At 48.3% G+C, this 21067-nt stretch overlaps 15 non-coding genes across 15 annotated transcripts; all 15 read left to right on the forward strand.

The window, feature by feature from the left end:
* Nucleotides 1-923: 923 nt before the first annotated feature.
* On the forward strand, nt 924-995 carry TRNAP-UGG (transfer RNA proline (anticodon UGG)). The gene has a single exon. It is a non-coding gene; the product is annotated as a tRNA-Pro (tRNA).
* Nucleotides 996-1439: 444 nt separating this feature from the next.
* Nucleotides 1440-1512, forward strand: TRNAV-UAC (transfer RNA valine (anticodon UAC)). Its single transcript has one exon. It is a non-coding gene; the product is annotated as a tRNA-Val (tRNA).
* Nucleotides 1513-3033: 1521 nt separating this feature from the next.
* Nucleotides 3034-3106, forward strand: TRNAV-AAC (transfer RNA valine (anticodon AAC)). The gene has a single exon. It is a non-coding gene; the product is annotated as a tRNA-Val (tRNA).
* Nucleotides 3107-4452: 1346 nt separating this feature from the next.
* TRNAP-UGG (transfer RNA proline (anticodon UGG)) lies at nt 4453-4524 on the forward strand. Its single transcript has one exon. It is a non-coding gene; the product is annotated as a tRNA-Pro (tRNA).
* Nucleotides 4525-4968: 444 nt separating this feature from the next.
* TRNAV-UAC (transfer RNA valine (anticodon UAC)) lies at nt 4969-5041 on the forward strand. Its single transcript has one exon. It is a non-coding gene; the product is annotated as a tRNA-Val (tRNA).
* Nucleotides 5042-6562: 1521 nt separating this feature from the next.
* On the forward strand, nt 6563-6635 carry TRNAV-AAC (transfer RNA valine (anticodon AAC)). The gene has a single exon. It is a non-coding gene; the product is annotated as a tRNA-Val (tRNA).
* A 1346-nt stretch (nt 6636-7981) lies between these two features.
* TRNAP-UGG (transfer RNA proline (anticodon UGG)) lies at nt 7982-8053 on the forward strand. The gene has a single exon. It is a non-coding gene; the product is annotated as a tRNA-Pro (tRNA).
* Nucleotides 8054-8497: 444 nt separating this feature from the next.
* TRNAV-UAC (transfer RNA valine (anticodon UAC)) lies at nt 8498-8570 on the forward strand. Its single transcript has one exon. It is a non-coding gene; the product is annotated as a tRNA-Val (tRNA).
* Nucleotides 8571-11500: 2930 nt separating this feature from the next.
* TRNAP-UGG (transfer RNA proline (anticodon UGG)) lies at nt 11501-11572 on the forward strand. The gene has a single exon. It is a non-coding gene; the product is annotated as a tRNA-Pro (tRNA).
* A 444-nt stretch (nt 11573-12016) lies between these two features.
* On the forward strand, nt 12017-12089 carry TRNAV-UAC (transfer RNA valine (anticodon UAC)). The gene has a single exon. It is a non-coding gene; the product is annotated as a tRNA-Val (tRNA).
* A 1521-nt stretch (nt 12090-13610) lies between these two features.
* On the forward strand, nt 13611-13683 carry TRNAV-AAC (transfer RNA valine (anticodon AAC)). The gene has a single exon. It is a non-coding gene; the product is annotated as a tRNA-Val (tRNA).
* A 1852-nt stretch (nt 13684-15535) lies between these two features.
* TRNAV-UAC (transfer RNA valine (anticodon UAC)) lies at nt 15536-15608 on the forward strand. The gene has a single exon. It is a non-coding gene; the product is annotated as a tRNA-Val (tRNA).
* Nucleotides 15609-18543: 2935 nt separating this feature from the next.
* On the forward strand, nt 18544-18615 carry TRNAP-UGG (transfer RNA proline (anticodon UGG)). The gene has a single exon. It is a non-coding gene; the product is annotated as a tRNA-Pro (tRNA).
* Nucleotides 18616-19059: 444 nt separating this feature from the next.
* On the forward strand, nt 19060-19132 carry TRNAV-UAC (transfer RNA valine (anticodon UAC)). Its single transcript has one exon. It is a non-coding gene; the product is annotated as a tRNA-Val (tRNA).
* Nucleotides 19133-20649: 1517 nt separating this feature from the next.
* On the forward strand, nt 20650-20722 carry TRNAV-AAC (transfer RNA valine (anticodon AAC)). The gene has a single exon. It is a non-coding gene; the product is annotated as a tRNA-Val (tRNA).
* The last annotated feature ends 345 nt before the right edge of the window (nt 20723-21067 follow it).

A 21067-nucleotide genomic window follows, 5' to 3' on the forward strand; every position in this document is an offset into this window, starting at 1 on the left:
TTTTCTGCCCTTAAATCTTCCTCTGCTTGCACAGCCAGCTCCCCACAACACTATCTTTGCAAGCTGCTGTAGCATATGAAAAGAAATCCACCAACCCTCCGGCTGGGCCCTCAATCAGCATTCCATGTATTTCTGGAAGGGGCATCTCAGTCACGCCTTCTGTTAGAGCTGCACCTTATCACTGTAACTACCATGCTGGTTTCTACTTAAGCAGTTGATTCCATCGTTTGAAGTGAGGCTCTCCTGCCACTTTTGGGCAGAGAAGGCACTGCCCCTGCAACAACAACAGGCAGACAAGCTCAACCTGGGTTTCCTGGTTAGGTGGGCGGAGCAGAATGGCAATGGTCCCTCCTTGTGACTTGAAATTAACATGAAGAAGACAGAGAGGCAGCTGGGAGTAGGCAGTACCCATGCACCCCTGAACACTGTCTTGCGATTTTCACCCAATTCTGAAATGAGTCGGGAGGAAAGGAGGTGATTTTCCTATCGAAGGCCATTCTGGGAATTCAGCCACCCCGCGTCTCCCAGGTGAGTGTTTCAGGCCTGTGAGGCACTCATATAAATCTCGCCTGATCAAGCACTGAGTGAGCAAGTGTGCTTGAATACAAGAGGCGTGCTCCTCTGGCTCAGGCGCAAGAGATGGCAGGCCCTTCAGTGCTTCTGGTCTGGAAGTCTACGGTGCAAGGGCCCAGGTCCTGCGGAGGCGTACAACTACCAGAAAGGGTCTGCTTTTCTCATCAGCGCCACAGTTCAGCTTGCTAGCATAGGGCTTCTTGACTACCTCTTACCTTGCTAGAGGCAAAAAAAAAACCCTTGGCACAAAACATCAATTGCTATGGCACGCTTAGAAGGAGAGTCTCCAAGTGGCCCTGCTTTTTCACAAAGACACTTCAGAAGATGTTTGAAAGGCTTTTGCAGCAGCAGGCTCGTTGGTCTAGGGGTATGATTCTTGCTTTGGGTGTGAGAGGTCCCGGGTTCAAATCCCGGACGAGCCCGTGCCTTCATAGGTTCGATCTGTTTTTAAACAGGAGTATTTCTGCTTTCCACTCTTGTAAGATGCCATGGTGGAATGCATTGCATGCTTTCTACTGGTGTCGAGGCAGTTCGGCATGATGAAGGAGTGCGGGATTTCTTTCTAACTGCTTTTTTGTGTTGGAGCAGCACTTCTCGTTGGAACATGAAATGCACAGTGCTTCTCCAAAGTAATTGCAGGGCTGGTTTTGAAATCACCTCTTGGAATGAAAGTGATCCCAGTTCCTTTCTTCCAAAGGAAGAGATCCTGTCAGAAAGGCTCAGCTTTGAGCGTCATGAATATTGTCCCTTAGTCCTTGCATTCCAGTCCAAAGCATAGCCACATAAAGAAAGCAGGTGTGTCTGTTTCCAGTGCAGTGGTTCCAGTCCAATGCATAGCCACATGAAGCAAGTAAGCAGGCATGTCTGTTTCTATAGTGTAGTGGTTATCACGTTCGCCTTACACGCGAAAGGTCCCTGGTTCGAGGCCAGGCAGAAACAGCAAGTTGCTGTGCTTTATCACATTATTTGCATTTACCACCTCACCTGACAGGTAAATTGAAATTAAAGAGTCTGTGTCTATCCCTCACCATCGTGAGGTACTACGCTCCAAGGGCATCGGTCTCAACTCACCAAGAGAAGACGATACACCTTACGGCAGTCAGTTGCTCCCTTTTTGACCTTTCCATTGAAGCCTGGGCCTACTGTGGTCAAGCCAGCCAAGGAAGGAAGGTATGAGAGCGAAAATGGCTTTCCTACCTTCACCAAGAACATACACCTTGAGCAAAGAAAGGGCCAGACTTACAAGGCCCTATCGCCACCGGCACATCATCTTTAGTGACGCCCCGGTGGCACTATGTACTGTGCCGTATTTACAAGACGCCGTTCAACCACGTTTTGTGGCTTAACACCACCTTGTAAATACGTCCCCTTCACACGCAGCCCTTTCCCTGGAAGGGGCGTTCAATGGGCGTTGCTCTGGGTGGGCCACTGCAACACCATAGCATTTTGATGCTGCTCCAGTTTTACGAGTTTTTGTAAATCTGTGGCAGCGCCAAAAACCAAGCGCCATACAATGGGTGTCGTTATAGTGGAGAAACGAGCAGAAATGTTTTCATTTCTCCTCATTTTTGTTCTTTCTATGTGTGCTGCACGAACATATCGCCACTGAAGATTTCTGTTGTGCAGGAAGGTGTGCCTTCCTGAACAAAAACAATTTCCCCCTCCACGCAGCCATCCTTGTACCATGGCGCAAGGATGGCTGCGTTGGTGCTCGGCAGCTAATTTAGAGCTGGCGCAGAGGGAAGCACAGGGGTGCGCTGTATTCTACTAAATACGGCGCTTCCCTGCATTTTGAAAATGACTGAGTGCGAGGCTGCCAAATTTGGCAGAGCGTCTCACTCAGTCATCCTCTTGTAATTATGGGCCAAAAGGTCTAAAGGATAGAGGCGTTTTATGTCATGTTCGATGACGACCATGGAAATGACTCTAGTCATATTGCAGAAGAGAGAACCATGTGCATTTTCTTGCCTTGCGATGTATTCGCCCACTCTCTGCCCTCAACCCTAGGAGCAGGGTCTGAGCAGTGGTGCTTCTGTGCCCTCGCTCGTTGGTGTCCGGGTCCAAATCCCCAACACACCCTTTTTAGCAGAAAACACACAAATTTTACTCAAAATACACAAAGCTTGAAGATTCCTCATTCCACTCAAAGCATTGTTGTGCAAAATATTTTTAGCCTCAGGAGAAAAAAAGGATCACCATGCCTTGGCTTCCTTCCTGCTTGCTTTCAGTGTGCTCTGTGTGATGCTTTCACAGGCTCTGGTTTCAGGCATTTAGGCATCAGATATTTGTCTCTACCCGCAGCTGTGACTTTTCAGTACATCTGAGTGTACGCTTGCTGGCTGACAACGCTGCAATTTTCACACTTACTCCTTGCTTTGCGAGCAACTGCTGATCAAGTATAGAGGCAATCGGGCAAACATATGAGGGGAATTTTGCTCCTTCAGTCAAGCCCTCATGCTTGTTTCTGTAGTGTAGTGGTTATCACGTTCGCCTAACACGCGAAAGGTCCCCGGTTCGAGACCGGGCAGAAAAAATGGGCAGTGTCTGCTTTTGTGTTTGCTCCCTAAAAGCTTAGTCTCACTCAGGGATGGCCTTTAAAAACTTGTGACCTGTGTAAAACTTGTATTACTATTGCAGGCCGGTAAAAAGTTATCTGCATCTTTGCGTAGTCGTGCATGTGCCTGGTTTCTTATTCTGTTTTTTACTTTTTTTTTTCTTGGCCATGTTATATTGTGGGGCCTTTAAACCTGTCACCTTGATAGGAACATTGCAAGCGGCAGCATCGACAAGTGCAGACTGAGGAGTCAGACCTAAACACAGACTCAGCTGTCAGGATGGCCGAGTGGTCTAAGGCGGCAGCCTCAGGAGAGCTTGATCTTCAGTTAAGCTAAGCATCCTGGTTTGCTCATGTAGTTGTGGGTTCAAATCGCACTTCTGATAGGTCTATTTTCTGCCCTTAAATCTTCCTCTGCTTGCACAGCCAGCTCCCCACAACACTATCTTTGCAAGCTGCTGTAGCATATGAAAAGAAATCCACCAACCCTCCGGCTGGGCCCTCAATCAGCATTCCATGTATTTCTGGAAGGGGCATCTCAGTCACGCCTTCTGTTAGAGCTGCACCTTATCACTGTAACTACCATGCTGGTTTCTACTTAAGCAGTTGATTCCATCGTTTGAAGTGAGGCTCTCCTGCCACTTTTGGGCAGAGAAGGCACTGCCCCTGCAACAACAACAGGCAGACAAGCTCAACCTGGGTTTCCTGGTTAGGTGGGCGGAGCAGAATGGCAATGGTCCCTCCTTGTGACTTGAAATTAACATGAAGAAGACAGAGAGGCAGCTGGGAGTAGGCAGTACCCATGCACCCCTGAACACTGTCTTGCGATTTTCACCCAATTCTGAAATGAGTCGGGAGGAAAGGAGGTGATTTTCCTATCGAAGGCCATTCTGGGAATTCAGCCACCCCGCGTCTCCCAGGTGAGTGTTTCAGGCCTGTGAGGCACTCATATAAATCTCGCCTGATCGAGCCTGATCAAGCACTGAGCGAGCAAGTGTGCTTGAATACAAGAGGCATGCTCCTCTGGCTCAGGCGCAAGAGATGGCAGGCCCTTCAGTGCTTCTGGTCTGGAAGTCTAAGGTGCAAGGGCCCAGGTCCTGCGGAGGCGTACAACTACCAGAAAGGGTCTGCTTTTCTCATCAGCGCCACAGTTCAGCTTGCTAGCATAGGGCTTCTTGACTACCTCTTGCCTTGCTAGAGGCAAAAAAAAAACCCTTGGCACAAAACATCAATTGCTATGGCACGCTTAGAAGGAGAGTCTCCAAGTGGCCCTGCTTTTTCACAAAGACACTTCAGAAGATGTTTGAAAGGCTTTTGCAGCAGCAGGCTCGTTGGTCTAGGGGTATGATTCTCACTTTGGGTGTGAGAGGTCCTGGGTTCAAATCCCGGACGAGCCCGTGCCTTCATAGGTTCGATCTGTTTTTAAACAGGAGTATTTCTGCTTTCCACTCTTGTAAGATGCCATGGTGGAATGCATTGCATGCTTTCTACTGGTGTCGAGGCAGTTCGGCATGATGAAGGAGTGCGGGATTTCTTTCTAACTGCTTTTTTGTGTTGGAGCAGCACTTCTCGTTGGAACATGAAATGCACAGTGCTTCTCCAAAGTAATTGCAGGGCTGGTTTTGAAATCACCTCTTGGAATGAAAGTGATCCCAGTTCCTTTCTTCCAAAGGAAGAGATCCTGTCAGAAAGGCTCAGCTTTGAGCGTCATGAATATTGTCCCTTAGTCCTTGCTTTCCAGTCCAAAGCATAGCCACATAAAGAAAGCAGGTGTGTCTGTTTCCAGTGCAGTGGTTCCAGTCCAATGCATAGCCACATGAAGCAAGTAAGCAGGCATGTCTGTTTCTATAGTGTAGTGGTTATCACGTTCGCCTTACACGCGAAAGGTCCCTGGTTCGAGGCCAGGCAGAAACAGCAAGTTGCTGTGCTTTATCACATTATTTGCATTTACCACCTCACCTGACAGGTAAATTGAAATTAAAGAGGCTGTGTCTATCCCTCACCATCGTGAGGTACTACGCTCCAAGGGCATCGGTCTCAACTCACCAAGAGAAGACGATACACCTTACGGCAGTCAGTTGCTCCCTTTTTGACCTTTCCATTGAAGCCTGGGCCTACTGTGGTCAAGCCAGCCAAGGAAGGAAGGTATGAGAGCGAAAATGGCTTTCCTACCTTCACCAAGAACATACACCTTGAGCAAAGAAAGGGCCAGACTTACAAGGCCCTATCGCCACCGGCACATCATCTTTAGTGACGCCCCGGTGGCACTATGTACTGTGCCGTATTTACAAGACGCCGTTCAACCACGTTTTGTGGCTTAACACCACCTTGTAAATACGGCCCCTTCACACGCAGCCCTTTCCCTGGAAGGGGCGTGCAATGGGCGTTGCTCTGGGTGGGCCACTGCAACACCATAGCATTTTGATGCTGCTCCAGTTTTACGAGTTTTTGTAAATCTGTAGCAGCGCCAAAAACCAAGCGCCATACAATGGGTGTCGTTATAGTGGAGAAACGAGCAGAAATGTTTTCATTTCTCCTCATTTTTGCTCTTTCTATGTGTGCTGCACGAACATATCGCCACTGAAGATTTCTGTTGTGCAGGAAGGTGTGCCTTCCTGAACAAAAACAATTTCCCCCTCCACGCAGCCATCCTTGTACCATGGCGCAAGGATGGCTGCATTGGTGCTCGGCAGCTAATTTAGAGCTGGCGCAGAGGGAAGCACAGGGGTGCGCTGTATTCTACTAAATACGGCGCTTCCCTGCATTTTGAAAATGACTGAGTGCGAGGCTGCCAAATTTGGCAGAGCGTCTCACTCCGTCATCCTCTTGTAATTATGGGCCAAAAGGTCTAAAGGATAGAGGCGTTTTATGTCATGTTCGATGACGACCATGGAAATGACTCTAGTCATATTGCAGAAGAGAGAACCATGTGCATTTTCTTGCCTTGCGATGTATTCGCCCACTCTCTGCCCTCAACCCTAGGAGCAGGGTCTGAGCAGTGGTGCTTCTGTGCCCTCGCTCGTTGGTGTCCGGGTCCAAATCCCCAACACACCCTTTTTAGCAGAAAACACACAAATTTTACTCAAAATACACAAAGCTTGAAGATTCCTCATTCCACTCAAAGCATTGTTGTGCAAAATATTTTTAGCCTCAGGAGAAAAAAAGGATCACCATGCCTTGGCTTCCTTCCTGCTTGCTTTCAGTGTGCTCTGTGTGATGCTTTCACAGGCTCTGGTTTCAGGCATTTAGGCATCAGATATTTGTCTCTACCCGCAGCTGTGACTTTTCAGTACATCTGAGTGTACGCTTGCTGGCTGACAACGCTGCAATTTTCACACTTACTCCTCGCTTTGCGAGCAACTGCTGATCAAGTATAGAGGCAATCGGGCAAACATATGAGGGGAATTTTGCTCCTTCAGTCAAGCCCCCATGCTTGTTTCTGTAGTGTAGTGGTTATCACGTTCGCCTAACACGCGAAAGGTCCCCGGTTCGAGACCGGGCAGAAACAATGGGCAGTGTCTGCTTTTGTGTTTGCTCCCTAAAAGCTTAGTCTCACTCAGGGATGGCCTTTAAAAACTTGTGACCTGTGTAAAACTTGTATTACTATTGCAGGCCGGTAAAAAGTTATCTGCATCTTTGCGTAGTCGTGCATGTGCCTGGTTTCTTATTCTGTTTTTTACTTTTTTTTTTCTTGGCCATGTTATATTGTGGGGCCTTTAAACCTGTCACCTTGATAGGAACATTGCAAGCGGCAGCATCGACAAGTGCAGACTGAGGAGTCAGACCTAAACACAGACTCAGCTGTCAGGATGGCCGAGTGGTCTAAGGCGGCAGCCTCAAGAGAGCTTGATCTTCAGTTAAGCTAAGCATCCTGGTTTGCTCATGTAGTTGTGGGTTCAAATCGCACTTCTGATAGGTCTATTTTCTGCCCTTAAATCTTCCTCTGCTTGCACAGCCAGCTCCCCACAACACTATCTTTGCAAGCTGCTGTAGCATATGAAAAGAAATCCACCAACCCTCCGGCTGGGCCCTCAATCAGCATTCCATGTATTTCTGGAAGGGGCATCTCAGTCACGCCTTCTGTTAGAGCTGCACCTTATCACTGTAACTACCATGCTGGTTTCTACTTAAGCAGTTGATTCCATTGTTTGAAGTGAGGCTCTCCTGCCACTTTTGGGCAGAGAAGGCACTGCCCCTGCAACAACAACAGGCAGACAAGCTCAACCTGGGTTTCCTGGTTAGGTGGGCGGAGCAGAATGGCAATGGTCCCTCCTTGTGACTTGAAATTAACATGAAGAAGACAGAGAGGCAGCTGGGAGTAGGCAGTACCCATGCACCCCTGAACACTGTCTTGCGATTTTCACCCAATTCTGAAATGAGTCGGGAGGAAAGGAGGTGATTTTCCTATCGAAGGCCATTCTGGGAATTCAGCCACCCCGCGTCTCCCAGGTGAGTGTTTCAGGCCTGTGAGGCACTCATATAAATCTCGCCTGATCGAGCCTCATCAAGCACTGAGCGAGCAAGTGTGCTTGAATACAAGAGGCATGCTCCTCTGGCTCAGGCGCAAGAGATGGCAGGCCCTTCAGTGCTTCTGGTCTGGAAGTCTACGGTGCAAGGGCCCAGGTCCTGCGGAGGCGTACAACTACCAGAAAGGGTCTGCTTTTCTCATCAGCGCCACAGTTCAGCTTGCTAGCATAGGGCTTCTTGACTACCTCTTGCCTTGCTAGAGGCAAAAAAAAAACCCTTGGCACAAAACATCAATTGCTATGGCACGCTTAGAAGGAGAGTCTCCAAGTGGCCCTGCTTTTTCACAAAGACACTTCAGAAGATGTTTGAAAGGCTTTTGCAGCAGCAGGCTCGTTGGTCTAGGGGTATGATTCTCGCTTTGGGTGTGAGAGGTCCCGGGTTCAAATCCCGGACGAGCCCGTGCCTTCATAGGTTCGATCTGTTTTTAAACAGGAGTATTTCTGCTTTCCACTCTTGTAAGATGCCATGGTGGAATGCATTGCATGCTTTCTACTGGTGTTGAGGCAGTTCGGCATGATGAAGGAGTGCGGGATTTCTTTCTAACTGCTTTTTTGTGTTGGAGCAGCACTTCTCGTTGGAACATGAAATGCACAGTGCTTCTCCAAAGTAATTGCAGGGCTGGTTTTGAAATCACCTCTTGGAATGAAAGTGATCCCAGTTCCTTTCTTCCAAAGGAAGAGATCCTGTCAGAAAGGCTCAGCTTTGAGCGTCATGAATATTGTCCCTTAGTCCTTGCATTCCAGTCCAAAGCATAGCCACATAAAGAAAGCAGGTGTGTCTGTTTCCAGTGCAGTGGTTCCAGTCCAATGCATAGCCACATGAAGCAAGTAAGCAGGCATGTCTGTTTCTATAGTGTAGTGGTTATCACGTTCGCCTTACACGCGAAAGGTCCCTGGTTCGAGGCCAGGCAGAAACAGCAAGTTGCTGTGCTTTATCACATTATTTGCATTTACCACCTCACCTGACAGGTAAATTGAAATTAAAGAGGCTGTGTCTATCCCTCACCATCGTGAGGTACTACGCTCCAAGGGCATCGGTCTCAACTCACCAAGAGAAGACGATACACCTTACGGCAGTCAGTTGCTCCCTTTTTGACCTTTCCATTGAAGCCTGGGCCTACTGTGGTCAAGCCAGCCAAGGAAGGAAGGTATGAGAGCGAAAATGGCTTTCCTACCTTCACCAAGAACATACACCTTGAGCAAAGAAAGGGCCAGACTTACAAGGCCCTATCGCCACCGGCACATCATCTTTAGTGACGCCCCGGTGGCACTATGTACTGTGCCGTATTTACAAGACGCCGTTCAACCACGTTTTGTGGCTTAACACCACCTTGTAAATACGGCCCCTTCACACGCAGCCCTTTCCCTGGAAGGGGCGTGCAATGGGCGTTGCTCTGGGTGGGCCACTGCAACACCATAGCATTTTGATGCTGCTCCAGTTTTACGAGTTTTTGTAAATCTGTGGCAGCGCCAAAATCCAAGCGCCATACAATGGGTGTCGTTATAGTGGAGAAACGAGCAGAAATGTTTTCATTTCTCCTCATTTTTGCTCTTTCTATGTGTGCTGCACGAACATATCGCCACTGAAGATTTCTGATGTGCAGGAAGGTGTGCCTTCCTGAACAAAAACAATTTCCCCCTCCACGCAGCCATCCTTGTACCATGGCGCAAGGATGGCTGCGTTGGTGTTCGGCAGCTAATTTAGAGCTGGCGCAGAGGGAAGCACAGGGGTGCGCTGTATTCTACTAAATACGGCGCTTCCCTGCATTTTGAAAATGACTGAGTGCGAGGCTGCCAAATTTGGCAGAGCGTCTCACTCAGTCATCCTCTTGTAATTATGGGCCAAAAGGTCTAAAGGATAGAGGCGTTTTATGTCATGTTCGATGACGACCATGGAAATGACTCTAGTCATATTGCAGAAGAGAGAACCATGTGCATTTTCTTGCCTTGCGATGTATTCGCCCACTCTCTGCCCTCAACCCTAGGAGCAGGGTCTGAGCAGTGGTGCTTCTGTGCCCTCGCTCGTTGGTGTCCGGGTCCAAATCCCCAACACACCCTTTTTAGCAGAAAACACACAAATTTTACTCAAAATACACAAAGCTTGAAGATTCCTCATTCCACTCAAAGCATTGTTGTGCAAAATATTTTTAGCCTCAGGAGAAAAAAAGGATCACCATGCCTTGGCTTCCTTCCTGCTTGCTTTCAGTGTGCTCTGTGTGATGCTTTCACAGGCTCTGGTTTCAGGCATTTAGGCATCAGATATTTGTCTCTACCCGCAGCTGTGACTTTTCAGTACATCTGAGTGTACGCTTGCTGGCTGACAACGCTGCAATTTTCACACTTACTCCTCGCTTTGCGAGCAACTGCTGATCAAGTATAGAGGCAATCGGGCAAACATATGAGGGGAATTTTGCTCCTTCAGTCAAGCCCTCATGCTTGTTTCTGTAGTGTAGTGGTTATCACGTTCGCCTAACACGCGAAAGGTCCCCCGTTCGAGACCGGGCAGAAACAATGGGCAGTGTCTGCTTTTGTGTTTGCTCCCTAAAAGCTTAGTCTCACTCAGGGATGGCCTTTAAAAACTTGTGACCTGTGTAAAACTTGTATTACTATTGCAGGCCGGTAAAAAGTTATCTGCATCTTTGCGTAGTCGTGCATGTGCCTGGTTTCTTATTCTGTTTTTTACTTTTTTTTTTCTTGGCCATGTTATATTGTGGGGCCTTTAAACCTGTCACCTTGATAGGAACATTGCAAGCGGCAGCATCGACAAGTGCAGACTGAGGAGTCAGACCTAAACACAGACTCAGCTGTCAGGATGGCCGAGTGGTCTAAGGCGGCAGCCTCAAGAGAGCTTGATCTTCAGTTAAGCTAAGCATCCTGGTTTGCTCATGTAGTTGTGGGTTCAAATCGCACTTCTGATAGGTCTATTTTCTGCCCTTAAATCTTCCTCTGCTTGCACAGCCAGCTCCCCACAACACTATCTTTGCAAGTTGCTGTAGCATATGAAAAGAAATCCACCAACCCTCCGGCTGGGCCCTCAATCAGCATTCCATGTATTTCTGGAAGGGGCATCTCAGTCACGCCTTCTGTTAGAGCTGCACCTTATCACTGTAACTACCATGCTGGTTTCTACTTAAGCAGTTGATTCCATCGTTTGAAGTGAGGCTCTCCTGCCACTTTTGGGCAGAGAAGGCACTGCCCCTGCAACAACAACAGGCAGACAAGCTCAACCTGGGTTTCCTGGTTAGGTGGGCGGAGCAGAATGGCAATGGTCCCTCCTTGTGACTTGAAATTAACATGAAGAAGACAGAGAGGCAGCTGGGAGTAGGCAGTACCCATGCACCCCTGAACACTGTCTTGCGATTTTCACCCAATTCTGAAATGAGTCGGGAGGAAAGGAGGTGATTTTCCTATCGAAGGCCATTCTGGGAATTCAGCCACCCCGCGTCTCCCAGGTGAGTGTTTCAGGCCTGTGAGGCACTCATATAAATCTCGCCTGATCAAGCACTGAGTGAGCAAGTGTGCTTGAATACAAGAGGCGTGCTCCTCTGGCTCAGGCGCAAGAGATGGCAGGCCCTTCAGTGCTTCTGGTCTGGAAGTCTACGGTGCAAGGGCCCAGGTCCTGCGGAGGCGTACAACTACCAGAAAGGGTCTGCTTTTCTCATCAGCGCCACAGTTCAGCTTGCTAGCATAGGGCTTCTTGACTACCTCTTACCTTGCTAGAGGCAAAAAAAAAACCCTTGGCACAAAACATCAATTGCTATGGCACGCTTAGAAGGAGAGTCTCCAAGTGGCCCTGCTTTTTCACAAAGACACTTCAGAAGATGTTTGAAAGGCTTTTGCAGCAGCAGGCTCGTTGGTCTAGGGGTATGATTCTCGCTTTGGGTGTGAGAGGTCCCGGGTTCAAATCCCGGACGAGCCCGTGCCTTCATAGGTTCGATCTGTTTTTAAACAGGAGTATTTCTGCTTTCCACTCTTGTAAGATGCCATGGTGGAATGCATTGCATGCTTTCTACTGGTGTCGAGGCAGTTCGGCATGATGAAGGAGTGCGGGATTTCTTTCTAACTGCTTTTTTGTGTTGGAGCAGCACTTCTCGTTGGAACATGAAATGCACAGTGCTTCTCCAAAGTAATTGCAGGGCTGGTTTTGAAATCACCTCTTGGAATGAAAGTGATCCCAGTTCCTTTCTTCCAAAGGAAGAGATCCTGTCAGAAAGGCTCAGCTTTGAGCGTCATGAATATTGTCCCTTAGTCCTTGCATTCCAGTCCAAAGCATAGCCACATAAAGAAAGCAGGTGTGTCTGTTTCCAGTGCAGTGGTTCCAGTCCAATGCATAGCCACATGAAGCAAGTAAGCAGGCATGTCTGTTTCTATAGTGTAGTGGTTATCACGTTCGCCTTACACGCGAAAGGTCCCTGGTTCGAGGCCAGGCAGAAACAGCAAGTTGCTGTGCTTTATCACATTATTTGCATTTACCACCTCACCTGACAGGTAAATTGAAATTAAAGAGGCTGTGTCTATCCCTCACCATCGTGAGGTACTACGCTCCAAGGGCATCGGTCTCAACTCACCAAGAGAAGACGATACACCTTACGGCAGTCAGTTGCTCCCTTTTTGACCTTTCCATTGAAGCCTGGGCCTACTGTGGTCAAGCCAGCCAAGGAAGGAAGGTATGAGAGCGAAAATGGCTTTCCTACCTTCACCAAGAACATACACCTTGAGCAAAGAAAGGGCCAGACTTACAAGGCCCTATCGCCACCGGCACATCATCTTTAGTGACGCCCCGGTGGCACTATGTACTGTGCCGTATTTACAAGACGCCGTTCAACCACGTTTTGTGGCTTAACACCACCTTGTAAATACGTCCCCTTCACACGCAGCCCTTTCCCTGGAAGGGGCGTGCAATGGGCGTTGCTCTGGGTGGGCCACTGCAACACCATAGCATTTTGATGCTGCTCCAGTTTTACGAGTTTTTGTAAATCTGTGGCAGCGCCAAAAACCAAGCGCCATACAATGGGTGTCGTTATAGTGGAGAAACGAGCAGAAATGTTTTCATTTCTCCTCATTTTTGTTCTTTCTATGTGTGCTGCACGAACATATCGCCACTGAAGATTTCTGTTGTGCAGGAAGGTGTGCCTTCCTGAACAAAAACAATTTCCCCCTCCACGCAGCCATCCTTGTACCATGGCGCAAGGATGGCTGCGTTGGTGCTCGGCAGCTAATTTAGAGCTGGCGCAGAGGGAAGCACAGGGGTGCGCTGTATTCTACTAAATACGGCGCTTCCCTGCATTTTGAAAATGACTGAGTGCGAGGCTGCCAAATTTGGCAGAGCGTCTCACTCAGTCATCCTCTTGTAATTATGGGCCAAAAGGTCTAAAGGATAGAGGCGTTTTATGTCATGTTCGATGACGACCATGGAAATGACTCTAGTCATATTGCAGAAGAGAGAACCATGTGCATTTTCTTGCCTTGCGATGTATTCGCCCACTCTCTGCCCTCAACCCTAGGAGCAGGGTCTGAGCAGTGGTGCTTCTGTGCCCTCGCTCGTTGGTGTCCGGGTCCAAATCCCCAACACACCCTTTTTAGCAGAAAACACACAAATTTTACTCAAAATACACAAAGCTTGAAGATTCCTCATTCCACTCAAAGCATTGTTGTGCAAAATATTTTTAGCCTCAGGAGAAAAAAAGGATCACCATGCCTTGGCTTCCTTCCTGCTTGCTTTCAGTGTGCTCTGTGTGATGCTTTCACAGGCTCTGGTTTCAGGCATTTAGGCATCAGATATTTGTCTCTACCCGCAGCTGTGACTTTTCAGTACATCTGAGTGTACGCTTGCTGGCTGACAACGCTGCAATTTTCACACTTACTCCTCGCTTTGCGAGCAACTGCTGATCAAGTATAGAGGCAATCGGGCAAACATATGAGGGGAATTTTGCTCCTTCAGTCAAGCCCTCATGCTTGTTTCTGTAGTGTAGTGGTTATCACGTTCGCCTAACACGCGAAAGGTCCCCGGTTCGAGACCGGGCAGAAACAATGGGCAGTGTCTGCTTTTGTGTTTGCTCCCTAAAAGCTTAGTCTCACTCAGGGATGGCCTTTAAAAACTTGTGACCTGTGTAAAACTTGTATTACTATTGCAGGCCGGTAAAAAGTTATCTGCATCTTTGCGTAGTCGTGCATGTGCCTGGTTTCTTATTCTGTTTTTTTCTTTTTTTTTTCTTGGCCATGTTATATTGTGGGGCCTTTAAACCTGTCACCTTGATAGGAACATTGCAAGCGGCAGCATCGACAAGTGCAGACTGAGGAGTCAGACCTAAACACAGACTCAGCTGTCAGGATGGCCGAGTGGTCTAAGGCGGCAGCCTCAAGAGAGCTTGATCTTCAGTTAAGCTAAGCATCCTGGTTTGCTCATGTAGTTGTGGGTTCAAATCGCACTTCTGATAGGTCTATTTTCTGCCCTTAAATCTTCCTCTGCTTGCACAGCCAGCTCCCCACAACACTATCTTTGCAAGCTGCTGTAGCATATGAAAAGAAATCCACCAACCCTCCGGCTGGGCCCTCAATCAGCATTCCATGTATTTCTGGAAGGGGCATCTCAGTCACGCCTTCTGTTAGAGCTGCACCTTATCACTGTAACTACCATGCTGGTTTCTACTTAAGCAGTTGATTCCATCGTTTGAAGTGAGGCTCTCCTGCCACTTTTGGGCAGAGAAGGCACTGCCCCTGCAACAACAACAGGCAGACAAGCTCAACCTGGGTTTCCTGGTTAGGTGGGCGGAGCAGAATGGCAATGGTCCCTCCTTGTGACTTGAAATTAACATGAAGAAGACAGAGAGGCAGCTGGGAGTAGGCAGTACCCATGCACCCCTGAACACTGTCTTGCGATTTTCACCCAATTCTGAAATGAGTCGGGAGGAAAGGAGGTGATTTTCCTATCGAAGGCCATTCTGGGAATTCAGCCACCCCGCGTCTCCCAGGTGAGTGTTTCAGGCCTGTGAGGCACTCATATAAATCTCGCCTGATCGAGCACTGAGCGAGCAAGTGTGCTTGAATACAAGAGGCATGCTCCTCTGGTTCAGGCGCAAGAGATGGCAGGCCCTTCAGTGCTTCTGGTCTGGAAGTCTACGGTGCAAGGGCCCAGGTCCTGCGGAGGCGTACAACTACCAGAAAGGGTCTGCTTTTCTCATCAGCGCCACAGTTCAGCTTGCTAGCATAGGGCTTCTTGACTACCTCTTGCCTTGCTAGAGGCAAAAAAAAAAACCTTGGCACAAAACATCAATTGCTATGGCACGCTTAGAAGGAGAGTCTCCAAGTGGCCCTGCTTTTTCACAAAGACACTTCAGAAGATGTTTGAAAGGCTTTTGCAGCAGCAGGCTCGTTGGTCTAGGGGTATGATTCTCGCTTTGGGTGTGAGAGGTCCCGGGTTCAAATCCCGGACGAACCCGTGCCTTCATAGGTTCGATCTGTTTTTAAACAGGAGTATTTCTGCTTTCCACTCTTGTAAGATGCCATGGTGGAATGCATTGCATGCTTTCTACTGGTGTCGAGGCAGTTCGGCATGATGAAGGAGTGCGGGATTTCTTTCTAACTGCTTTTTTGTGTTGGAGCAGCACTTCTCGTTGGAACATGAAATGCACAGTGCTTCTCCAAAGTAATTGCAGGGCTGGTTTTGAAATCACCTCTTGGAATGAAAGTGATCCCAGTTCCTTTCTTCCAAAGGAAGAGATCCTGTCAGAAAGGCTCAGCTTTGAGCGTCATGAATATTGTCCCTTAGTCCTTGCATTCCAGTCCAAAGCATAGCCACATAAAGAAAGCAGGTGTGTCTGTTTCCAGTGCAGTGGTTCCAGTCCAATGCATAGCCACATGAAGCAAGTAAGCAGGCATGTCTGTTTCTGTAGTGTAGTGGTTATCACGTTCGCCTTACACGCGAAAGGTCCCTGGTTCGAGGCCAGGCAGAAACAGCAAGTTGCTGTGCTTTATCACATTATTTGCATTTACCACCTCACCTGACAGGTAAATTGAAATTAAAGAGGCTGTGTCTATCCCTCACCATCGTGAGGTACTACGCTCCAAGGGCATCGGTCTCAACTCACCAAGAGAAGACGATACACCTTACGGCAGTCAGTTGCTCCCTTTTTGACCTTTCCATTGAAGCCTGGGCCTACTGTGGTCAAGCCAGCCAAGGAAGGTATGAGAGCGAAAATGGCTTTCCTACCTTCACCAAGAACATACACCTTGAGCAAAGAAAGGGCCAGACTTACAAGGCCCTATCGCCACCGGCACATCATCTTTAGTGACGCCCCGGTGGCACTATGTACTGTGCCGTATTTACAAGACGCCGTTCAACCACGTTTTGTGGCTTAACACCACCTTGTAAATACGGCCCCTTCACACGCAGCCCTTTCCCTGGAAGGGGCGTGCAATGGGCGTTGCTCTGGGTGGGCCACTGCAACACCATAGCATTTTGATGCTGCTCCAGTTTTACGAGTTTTTGTAAATCTGTGGCAGCGCCAAAATCCAAGCGCCATACAATGGGTGTCGTTATAGTGGAGAAACGAGCAGAAATGTTTTCATTTCTCCTCATTTTTGCTCTTTCTATGTGTGCTGCACGAACATATCGCCACTGAAGATTTCTGTTGTGCAGGAAGGTGTGCCTTCCTGAACAAAAACAATTTCCCCCTCAACGCAGCCATCCTTGTACCATGGCGCAAGGATGGCTGCGTTGGCGCTCGGCAGTTAATTTAGAGCTGGCGCAGAGGTAAGCACAGGGGTGCGCTGTATTCTACTAAATACGGCGCTTCCCTGCATTTTGAAAATGACTGAGTGCGAGGCTGCCAAATTTGGCAGAGCGTCTCACTCAGTCATCCTCTTGTAATTATGGGCCAAAAGGTCTAAAGGATAGAGGCTTTTTATGTCATGTTCGATGATGACCATGGAAATGACTCTAGTCATATTGCAGAAGAGAGAACCATGTGCATTTTCTTGCCTTGCGATGTATTCGCCCACTCTCTGCCCTCAACCCTAGGAGCAGGGTCTGAGCAGTGGTGCTTCTGTGCCCTCGCTCGTTGGTGTCCGGGTCCAAATCCCCAACACACCCTTTTTAGCAGAAAACACACAAATTTTACTCAAAATACACAAAGCTTGAAGATTCCTCATTCCACTCAAAGCATTGTTGTGCAAAATATTTTTAGCCTCAGGAGAAAAAAAGGATCACCATGCCTTGTCTTCCTTCCTGCTTGCTTTCAGTGTGCTCTGTGTGATGCTTTCACAGGCTCTGGTTTCAGGCATTTAGGCATCAGATATTTGTCTCTACCCGCAGCTGTGACTTTTCAGTACATCTGAGTGTACGCTTGCTGGCTGACAACGCTGCAATTTTCACACTTACTCCTCGCTTTGCGAGCAACTGCTGATCAAGTATAGAGGCAATCGGGCAAACATATGAGGGGAATTTTGCTCCTTCAGTCAAGCCCTCATGCTTGTTTCTGTAGTGTAGTGGTTATCATGTTCGCCTAACACGCGAAAGGTCCCCGGTTCGAGACTGGGCAGAAACAATGGGCAGTGTATGCTTTTGTGTTTGCTCCCTAAAAGCTTAGTCTCACTGAGGGATGGCCTTTAAAAACTTGTGACCTGTGTAAAACTTGTATTACTATTGCAGGCCGGTAAAAAGTTATCTGCATCTTTGCGTAGTCGTGCATGTGCCTGGTTTCTTATTCTGTTTTTTACTTTTTTTTTTCTTGGCCATGTTATATTGTGGGGCCTTTAAACCTGTCACCTTGATAGGAACATTGCAAGCGGCAGCATCGACAAGTGCAGACTGAGGAGTCAGACCTAAACACAGACTCAGCTGTCAGGATGGCCGAGTGGTCTAAGGCGGCAGCCTCAAGAGAGCTTGATCTTCAGTTAAGCTAAGCATCCTGGTTTGCTCATGTTGTTGTGGGTTCAAATCGCACTTCTGATAGGTCTATTTTCTGCCCTTAAATCTTCCTCTGCTTGCACAGCCAGCTCCCCACAACACTATCTTTGCAAGCTGCTGTAGCATATGAAAAGAAATCCACCAACCCTCCGGCTGGGCCCTCAATCAGCATTCCATGTATTTCTGGAAGGGGCATCTCAGTCACGCCTTCTGTTAGAGCTGCACCTTATCACTGTAACTACCATGCTGGTTTCTACTTAAGCAGTTGATTCCATCGTTTGAAGTGAGGCTCTCCTGCCACTTTTGGGCAGAGAAGGCACTGCCCCTGCAACAACAACAGGCAGACAAGCTCAACCTGGGTTTCCTGGTTAGGTGGGCGGAGCAGAATGGCAATGGTCCCTCCTTGTGACTTGAAAATATCATGAAGAAGACAGAGAGGCAGCTGGGAGTAGGCAGTACCCATGCACCCCTGAACACTGTCTTGCGATTTTCACCCAATTCTGAAATGAGTCGGGAGGAAAGGAGGTGATTTTCCTATCGAAGGCCATTCTGGGAATTCAGCCACCCGCGTCTCCCAGGTGAGTGTTTCAGGCCTGTGAGGCACTCATATAAATCTCGCCTGATCGAGCCTGATCGAGCACTGAGCGAGCAAGTGTGCTTGAATACAAGAGGCATGCTCCTCTGGCTCAGGCGCAAGAGATGGCAGGCCCTTCAGTGCTTCTGGTCTGGAAGTCTACGGTGCAAGGGCCCAGGTCCTGCGGAGGCGTACAACTACCAGAAAGGGTCTGCTTTTCTCATCAGCGCCACAGTTCAGCTTGCTAGCATAGGGCTTCTTGACTACCTCTTGCCTTGCTAGAGGCAAAAAAAAAACCCTTGGCACAAAACATCAATTGCTATGGCACGCTTAGAAGGAGAGTCTCCAAGTGGCCCTGCTTTTTCACAAAGACACTTCAGAAGATGTTTGAAAGGCTTTTGCAGCAGCAGGCTTGTTGGTCTAGGGGTATGATTCTCGCTTTGGGTGTGAGAGGTCCCGGGTTCAAATCCCGGACGAGCCTGTGCCTTCATAGGTTCCATCTGTTTTTAAACAGGAGTATTTCTGCTTTCCACTCTTGTAAGATGCCATGGTGGAATGCATTGCATGCTTTCTACTGGTGTCGAGGCAGTACGGCATGATGAAGGAGTGCGGGATTTCTTTCTAACTGCTTTTTTGTGTTGGAGCAGCACTTCTCGTTGGAACATGAAATGCACAGTGCTTCTCCAAAGTAATTGCAGGGCTGGTTTTGAAATCACCTCTTGGAATGAAAGTGATCCCAGTTCCTTTCTTCCAAAGGAAGAGATCCTGTCAGAAAGGCTCAGCTTTGAGCGTCATGAATATTGTCCCTTAGTCCTTGCATTCCAGTCCAAAGCATAGCCACATAAAGAAAGCAGGTGTGTCTGTTTCCAGTGCAGTGGTTCCAGTCCAATGCATAGCCACATGAAGCAAGTAAGCAGGCATGTCTGTTTCTGTAGTGTAGTGGTTATCACGTTCGCCTTACACGCAAAAGGTCCCTGGTTCGAGGCCAGGCAGAAACAGCAAGCTGCTGTGCTTTATCACATTATTTGCATTTACCACCTCACCTGACAGATAAATTGAAATTAAAGAGGCTGTGTCTATCCCTCACCATCGTGAGGTACTACGCTCCAAGGGCATCGGTCTCAACTCACCAAGAGAAGACGATACACCTTACGGCAGTCAGTTGCTCCCTTTTTGACCTTTCCATTGAAGCCTGGGCCTACTGTGGTCAAGCCAGCCAAGGAAGGTATGAGAGCGAAAATGCCTTTCCTACCTTCACCAAGAACATACACCTTGAGCAAAGAAAGGGCCAGACTTACAAGGCCCTATCGCCACCGGCACATCATCTTTAGTGACGCCCCGGTGGCACTATGTACTGTGCCGTATTTACAAGACGCCGTTCAACCACGTTTTGTGGCTTAGCACCACCTTGTAAATACGGCCCCTTCACACGCAGCCCTTTCCCTGGAAGGGGCGTGCAATGGGCGTTGCTCTGGGTGGGCCACTGCAACACCATAGCATTTTGATGCTGCTCCAGTTTTACGAGTTTTTGTAAATCTGTGGCAGCGCCAAAATCCAATTGCCATACAATGGGTGTCGTTATAGTGGAGAAACGAGCAGAAATGTTTTCATTTCTCCTAATTTTTGCTCTTTCTATGTGTGCTGCACGAACATATCGCCACTGAAGATTTCTGTTGTGCAGGAAGGTGTGCCTTCCTGAACAAAAACAATTTCCCCCTCAACGCAGCCATCCTTGTACCATGGCGCAAGGATGGCTGCGTTGGCGCTCGGCAGCTAATTTAGAGCTGGCGCAGAGGGAAGCACAGGGGTGCGCTGTATTCTACTAAATACGGCGCTTCCCTGCATTTTGAAAATGACTGAGTGCGAGGCTGCCAAATTTGGCAGAGCGTCTCACTCAGTCATCCTCTTGTAATTATGGGCCATAAGGTCTAAAGGATAGAGGCGTTTTATGTCATGTTCGATGATGACCATGGAAATGACTCTAGTCATATTGCAGAAGAGAGAACCATGTGCATTTTCTTGCCTTGCGATGTATTCGCCCACTCTCTGCCCTCAACCCTAGGAGCAGGGTCTGAGCAGTGGTGCTTCTGTGCCCTCGCTCGTTGGTGTCCGGGTCCAAATCCCCAACACACCCTTTTTAGCAGAAAACACACAAATTTTACTCAAAATACACAAAGCTTGAAGATTCCTCATTCCACTCAAAGCATTGTTGTGCAAAATATTTTTAGCCTCAGGAGAAAAAAAGGATCACCATGCCTTGGCTTCCTTCCTGCTTGCTTTCAGTGTGCTCTGTGTGATGCTTTCACAGGCTCTGGTTTCAGGCATTTAGGCATCAGATATTTGTCTCTACCCGCAGCTGTGACTTTTCAGTACATCTGAGTGTACGCTTGCTGGCTGACAACGCTGCAATTTTCACACTTACTCCTCGCTTTGCGAGCAACTGCTGATCAAGTATAGAGGCAATCGGGCAAACATATGAGGGGAATTTTGCTCCTTCAGTCAAGCCCTCATGCTTGTTTCTGTAGTGTAGTGGTTATCATGTTCGCCTAACACGCGAAAGGTCCCCGGTTCGAGACCGGGCAGAAACAATGGGCAGTGTATGCTTTTGTGTTTGCTCCCTAAAAGCTTAGTCTCACTCAGGGATGGCCTTTAAAAACTTGTGACCTGTGTAAAACTTGTATTACTATTGCAGGCCGGTAAAAAGTTATCTGCATCTTTGCGTAGTCGTGCATGTGCCTGGTTTCTTATTCTGTTTTTTACTTTTTTTTTTCTTGGCCATGTTATATTGTGGGGCCTTTAAACCTGTCACCTTGATAGGAACATTGCAAGCGGCAGCATCGACAAGTGCAGACTGAGGAGTCAGACCTAAACACAGACTCAGCTGTCAGGATGGCCGAGTGGTCTAAGGCGGCAGCCTCAAGAGAGCTTGATCT

Source organism: Pleurodeles waltl, unplaced genomic scaffold (assembly GCF_031143425.1).
Source record: "Pleurodeles waltl isolate 20211129_DDA unplaced genomic scaffold, aPleWal1.hap1.20221129 scaffold_91, whole genome shotgun sequence".
Taxonomy (NCBI): domain Eukaryota; kingdom Metazoa; phylum Chordata; class Amphibia; order Caudata; family Salamandridae; genus Pleurodeles; species Pleurodeles waltl.